The 6,989-nt window shown below is 43.0% G+C and overlaps 1 long non-coding RNA gene across 3 annotated transcripts in view; it reads left to right on the top strand.

Annotated features, from left to right (window-relative positions):
- LOC117997540 overlaps positions 1-6,160 on the top strand; it is a 6,964-nt gene extending 804 nt beyond the window's left edge. For 2 of the 3 annotated variants that reach the window (XR_004675844.1, XR_004675842.1), the window contains exons 2-3: positions 974-1,403; positions 1,664-3,010. This is a non-coding gene — a long non-coding RNA (uncharacterized LOC117997540). Of the gene's footprint in view, positions 1-973; positions 1,404-1,663; positions 3,011-3,040 lie in introns of those variants that run through there. The other variant, XR_004675843.1, reaches the window with a different exon arrangement.
- The last annotated feature ends 829 nt before the right edge of the window (positions 6,161-6,989 follow it).

The raw sequence follows: 6,989 nt of genomic DNA, 5'->3' as shown, positions 1-6,989 counted from the left end.
AGAGAGCACATGAGAGGGGGGAGGGTCAGAGGGAGAAGCAGACTCCCCGCCGAGCAGGGAGCCCAATGCGGGACTCGATCCCGGGACTCCAGGATCATGACCCGAGCCGAAGGCAGTTGCTCAACCAACTGAGCCACCCAGGCGCCCGAGTTGATGCATTTCGTTGGTCTTTTTTCAGCATAGTTACTGATGACTTAGCGCGTATCGGGCAGGGTTTTGGCAATACCGTAGTGCAGGGTACAGAGCAGATGAAGCCCTGCTTATGTTATCGTGGGGGCAACAAGTAGCATGTGACGTCAGGCGGTGGAACAATGTCGTAAGGGTCAGAGGGTGGAGGTGGTTGGAGAGCCACTTTATGTAGGACGCTCTAGAAATGTCTTCTCGAGGAAATGGTTTTTGAGCGTGCTGTTATGAAATGAGGGAATGTCCCATGCTAATATCTGGGTAAGAGCATTCCAGGCAGGTGGAATGCATTGACAAGTCTAAAATGGAAGAGGATTTCACTGGAGTAGAGTGACCACAGCGACGATTCGTAGGAAAAAGGTTACTCTTTTTTTTTTTTTTAAAGATTTTATTTATTTATTTATTTATTTGAAAGAGAGCGAATGAGATTCAGAGAGCACGAGAGGGAAGAGGGTCAGAGGGAGAAGCAGACCCCCCGCCGAGCAGGGAGCCCTATGCAGGACTCGATCCCGGGACCCCGGCATCATGACCTGAGCCGAAGGCAGTCGCTTAACCAACTGAGCCACCCAGGCGCCCCGGAAAAAGGTTACTCTTAATTTCTAAAATAGTCCTATAAATTTTCATTACCAAGAATGTCAGATCCTCAAGTCATCTACATCACTGTTAGCAAAATTTCAAAAACCTCTTCTGTTGTGTTTTTCTTAAAGTGTCCTGGGCAGCCTTTAATAGTACATAATAGATTTTAACTGGTGCAATTTTTCATCTTAATACTGGTCTCTATTTTGTGAAGGGGACTCTCCTCGGAGTATAAAGCCATCTGCAGGCACCCCTCCCCTGAGAGAAAATGGCTGCAGTTCTCATCATCCAGGATGGAGAACAAGAACCTGTGATAGTAAAGGTGGAGGAGGATAACTTTTTTGTACAAGAAATTGACTTGCAGAAGAACAGCCAGTCCTGTCAGGAGGTCTTCGGCCAGTGTTTCAGGCAGTTCTGCTACCAGGAGACATCTGGACCGCAGAGGCGCTGAGCCGGCTCCGGGAGCTCTGCCGTCAGTGGCGGCGGCCCGAGACCCACAGCAAGGAGCAGATCATGGAGCTGCTGGTGCTGGAGCAGTTCCTGACCATCCTGCCCGAGGAGCTGCAGGCCCAGGTGTGGGAGCAGCATCCACTGAATGGAGATGAGGCTATGTTGGAAGAGAGTCTGATGATCCGGGATTTCAGGTGGGAAGAGGTATTCTGTGGTGGCAACAAGCAGCATCTACTGGTTAAGTTCATAAGAAAGCAGTGAGGGCAGCTGTGAGCTTTTGTCCCCATCGATGCTTCATTGTTTCTGTTGGTTCCTTTTTCTGTCTCATCTCTCCTAAGCCTGTTGAGTCCTTTTTCCCTGTCCTGTTTCTCCCTGGGAAATGTTTCCTAAGGTTTTAGTTCTAGTTCTCAACAGCAGCTTCTTCCCAAGCCCAATGCTTCCTCCTTGTCTCCAGGGCACATTCCAAGCAGATGGACAGGAAGTGCTCTGGGAGGAGGTGATGTCCCTGGGAGCCACACCCCAGTCACCAAGTTATCAGCGCCAGCACATGGAGACTCTGCTCAAGGATGCCTCTCTGGAGCCCCTTCCCTATGAGAGAGAGGTGAAGAGTAAGAGGAGGAACTGATCTGGGAAGGTGGGTTAGGGTAGCGGGCTCCTGCTTGGCTAATCAAAGCCATCCTTTACAGCTTAATCATGAATGTGTCTAACCCTCACCCCAAATCCTCGCTGGCTTACCTACCTCTCTTTTTACAAAGTACAACCTTTATTCTTGGCCTTTTAAAAAGGTTTTTATTTTATTTGCTTTTCACATACCCATCTTTGCTTTTTATTAAAGCACTGAATGATCACATCATCCTGTTGCTTCTCCTTTATGATCTCCTTTACAGTGGCCGCCTCAGTGTCTTGCCCTACCCTCTAAGTTTTATCAACCCATCTGGGATGAAGCCACCTTTAAAACCTTTCACGTTGACTGCATTTCTCCTGTCTTCTTCCACATTAAATTCCCTCCTCTTTTCACGCTGGTCCCTTCCCCTACATGTCACTCCAGTGTACATTTGGTACCTTTTCCTTTCCACATTCTCTACATATCAGATGTGCTTCCCATTTACAAAGCTACCCCCCTCCTTACATCCTGATCCCCTTCACAGTCTGTCCAGAAAATAGCAATAAAGTGACCAGAACAGCCAAGAAATCCGTCCTTTTCCAGTATTTCGTTTGAGTTCAGGTGGAATCTTCATTTTAATGAGTTCAGTGGGACATTTATCTCTCTCAGGCCAAATTTCACTAAAACTGTATTTTTCAATTGTGTTCATAAAGGAATACTGATCTTAGTTAATATAAGGTAATTATTGGTTTACACTGAATCTGCAAGCAATGTCCTCTTTGGGGGAAGATTAAGACAAAGAATTTTCTTTCCAACCAATAGAATAAATACACTTTTGCCTTTCCTCTATAATTGTATTTGAATGCAGTTTGAAGTACTCTTTATACACTTAGACTTTTAACAAACTCTTTAATAATTTGTGCCCTTTTCGTGATAAAGATTGTTCCTGATCCTACCTTAGTGACTAGGACATAGGTTATTTATTCCAGAACATGTCTGTTTCACCTTTCCTCTCTAGCGCTTTCCTTCCTTAATTGAGCTGAAGAGATATTGATCGATTGTTGGGGCAACATGACTAAAAAAGAGAAAAATGGTCCCTTGGGGTGTAATATTCTGTCAGTTCAAACAGATGACATTTCCGTTTTGTTTACTTCTATATATGTCTAAAATGTGCCATAATAAAAAGCTTAAATAAAAGATGTTTGAATGATCCATTTCCTATTTTAGATAGTGAGACCAAGCCTGAGACTGGGAAATTGGCTGGAAAGCAGGGAGTATTCAAAGGAATGGAATCACAGAAGATGATACTCCGTAGAATTTGCAGAGGCAGGAACATTTTCCGGGGGACCCATTTTGGAGACCTTCATGAATAGCAAGCACAGGTTGGCAGCCATCAAGGAAATTCAGAGGAAGGACAACAACACAGATGCGATCAGTGTGGGAAAAGCTTCATGCATAGCATCAGTCTTCTTGGACATCAGAAAATCCACACAAGGGAAAAGCTCTTTCAGTGTCAAGAGTGAGGGAGAGCCTTTAGTCAAAACACAACTCTTTTTAAGCACCTCATAATTCACACGGATGAAAAACTGTGTCAGTGTAATAAGTGTGGTAAAAGTTTTAGTCAGGGCTCAGTTCTTATTAATCATCAGAGAAATCACAATGGGGAGGAACCGTATGAGGGCAGTGATTGTGGTAAAACTTCAGTAACAGCACGGGACTTGCTCAGCATCAGAGATACCATAGCTTAATAAAATGTTACCAGTGCACTGACTGTGGGAAGGCCTTCAGGGAAAGTTCAAACCTCACTAAACATCAGTGAATTCATACAGGAGAAGAACCCTACAAATGTGATGATTGTGGAAAAGCCTTCAGTGGAAGTTCTGACCTTAACAGATACCACAGAATTCACACTGGGGAGAAACCCTATGAATGTGACAAGTGTGGGAAGGCCCTCTGTCTGAGCTCACATCTCACTGAACACCAGAGAATCCACAACAAAAACTCTATGTGTGTAATAAGTATGGAAAGTCCTTCAAACAGGTCAGGTCTCATTTCAACATTAAAACAAAACAAAACAAAAAAACACAACTAATCAAAACCACGTTGCTTAAATTATTGTAAAAATGTTGAGCAGCATTTGTTCCTGGCAGAATTTAGATGAGCCGTGTGAGAACTTACAATATGTCACTTTCCCAATCTCCTCTGACATCAGAGTACCCACAGAGTAGATTCTCCCTCTTTCGAATGAGCCAACCCCATTGTGTTTCAAGGCCTGAACGCTAGTTAATTAAAAGTGCAAAGTTTCAGAATGGTCAGTTTCATCCTATTCACAATGAAAGTAAACATTCAGGAGTGTCCTCCATAAATTTGTCCCAGGATTTCCAATGTTATTTTCCTTCACTGTCCAGCAGCTCTGTTGTATTGGTCTCATTTTGCCCAGCCACCCCGAGTACACTCAGGCTTCCATGTCTTTGTCTTCCCTGCTCATGTCCTGAATGCCCTCTTTTCCTTTGTTGGGAAAGTTTTACATATGTCTGACTAACCCCATTTAGAATAAGGATGTTTTCTGGGTGCTGAGCCTCCAAGAGGTTGTATAACAGTGTTCCTAATGTTCCACTAAAAATGGCATGGCTTAAAGACTAATGACCCTGTTGAGTACCTACACTTAAGAGCACCGAAGGTTTGTGTGCTTTCAGTTAACTTGGTGACCATCAGGATTACCTTCTAAAAGTAAGATCTTGCTTCTTCAGGAAGAGAAGGACAGCCCCTATCTGGAGCACTGGAGAACAGTGAGTGTTCACGGAGGCATTGTTCACCCTTCCAGAGGACAGAGGCTGCAGTGCTGACCCAGATAGAAGCCACACTGCAATGGCAGATGGAGGGACCTCCTGTCCAGTGGTGCCCCCGTGCACTGCACATCCACTTGGGATGGTCCCAAGACGTGCTCCTTGTTCAGGCACCATTATGTTAATGCAGAGAAAAATAAAATAGGTTGGTTCTGGAGAGGAGTTGTGAGGTCTTCCCCAAACAGAGCAGAGGATGATTCAAGTCAAAAGAAAATATAGCTACTTCCCTGAATTAGAAGATGGGTAGCAGGGATCAAAAAGAGTATACCACTGGGAGGTTAAACTGGATAAACTAGAGAATACTCCCCTTTAGCATGGCTCCCACATGGGAGGTGACTTATTTCAGGGACCAAGTGACCCTGAGGGTATTATCTGTCATTTCTATTAAGTCTGATATTACTGTTAATGGTAGAGCTATCCTTTTTATATTGATTAGCCAGTGTACTTATAAACGGACAGACCCTAACTTCCCCCAGGTTTCAAGGGAGAGCTCAAACTTCCAAGTGTAACAACCTTGGAGGGTAACGCAAGCTATGGACACTTGAGCCTGGGTTGACTGACATTTTTGACATAATTTACCGAGTGGGTGATGAATTACTGAATACAATGCCACTTTTCACCTGTTCTCTCTCCCCTTTTTTCCCTGACCATATACATTCATTCTGGCACCATAGGCATCATTGCTGACTAATTCTCTACCCTTTCTCCAAATTGTGTTTCCTAAATATCTGTGTTTGGGGGAGGAAGCAGAGATAGTTCAGTCAGAGATGAGAGGATCACATTTAACACAAAAAGGAAAAGAAAACCGTAGTTTTTTAAGGTTAGAGAACATAATTTTAGATAATATGTTTCAAATTTTTCTGATCTGTCACCCTTATTTGAAAATAACACTCCGTATTTCTATATAATCACCTTTTGGCTTGTATAATAATTTTAGGCCACTTTAGACTTTAAAATATATCTCCACCTCCATATTTGAGAAGCATCTCACATAAGAGGTGGAATAGCTGAGTAAGATTATCATACGTATGTATCTAAAACTAAGTCAAGGAGCAGACCCCATATGTCAGAATTTATGATCAGCTGCTAGTAACAAAAATCTGAAAAATTCACACGGTGTATTTCTCTCATGTAAAAGAAGTCTAAAAGCAGATCATTTATGGTTGGTGGTTTATTTGTAGGGTCATCAGGGATCCAGGTTCCTCTCACGTCATCATCTTCTGCATGCAGCTTCTTCTCTTCCCGTAGCTGCTGAAGCACCAGCCATCAACTCTGCATTCCAGTCAGCAGGAAGGGCATAAAAGGGATTCTCTCAGCTAACTCGGGGTCTTTCATGGAGTCTTCTCAGAATGCACACATTTCCTCTTATATTTAATTAGCCAGAATTGAGTCACATGACCACACTTAGCTGCAAGAGTAGCTAGGAAAAAGGGGCGTGTGGGTGGCTCAGTCCGTGAAGCATCTGCCTTCAGCTCAGGTCATGATCCCTGAGTCCTGGGATCAAGCCCCCACATTGGGCTCGCTGCTAGTGGGGAATCTGCTTCTCCCTCTCCTTCCCCCTGCTCCTTTTCTTTCTCAATCTCTCAAATAAATAAATAAAAAAGTAGCTAGGAAATGTAATTCCAGGTGCCATTGTACACATAAAAATTGGAGTCCTGTCATCTAATAAAAAAGAATACTTATTTGGTAGGCAAACAATCTGTGCCAACAGTCCTAAATATTTTGAGTTCTGAATTGTTAAATGTGTGCTAAAAAACTGATCTACATACGAATGAATGAATGGTAAAGGGTGCAAGAAACAAAATTAGAACTAGGAGATACAGTGGTGTATGGATATTAAGAGATTAGGAGAATAGAGCAAGAAGAAAAAGCGGGAAGTGGGGAATGAGAATATGTAAAACTCCTGAGTTGGAGATCCCTTAAACTTAACAGGCTTCTTTTAATGATATTAAAAAGACTTGTGAAAAAAATACAGTTTAAATCCATTTTAATTTGGTAATAAGGGATATTTTTAAAGATTTGATTTATTTGAGAGAGAGCACAAGCAGGCAGAGAGGCGGAGCGAGAGGGAGAAGCAGACTCGCTGCTGAGTTGGATGCCCTATGTGGGGCTTGATTCCAGGTTTCTGAGATCATGACCTGAGCCTAAGGCAGACACTTAACACACACCCAATCAAGCGCCCCTAAAGGGTATTTTTTAAAGAAAAAAAATTCCTCTAGATTCCTACCTCCCTAATTTGAGAATTATTTTCACTTATTTATATTGTCTATTTGGAGAGATTAATGTATATACACACACACATAAAACATATATAGAGGGAGAGAGAGAAC

The sequence above is a fragment of the Mirounga leonina genome, unplaced genomic scaffold (genome assembly GCF_011800145.1).
Source record: "Mirounga leonina isolate KUSES-001 unplaced genomic scaffold, KU_Mleo_1.0 Mir_366, whole genome shotgun sequence".
NCBI lineage: Eukaryota > Metazoa > Chordata > Mammalia > Carnivora > Phocidae > Mirounga > Mirounga leonina.
Note: the sequence above shows the minus strand (reverse complement) of the source record. Positions and strands in the feature narration are given on the sequence as shown.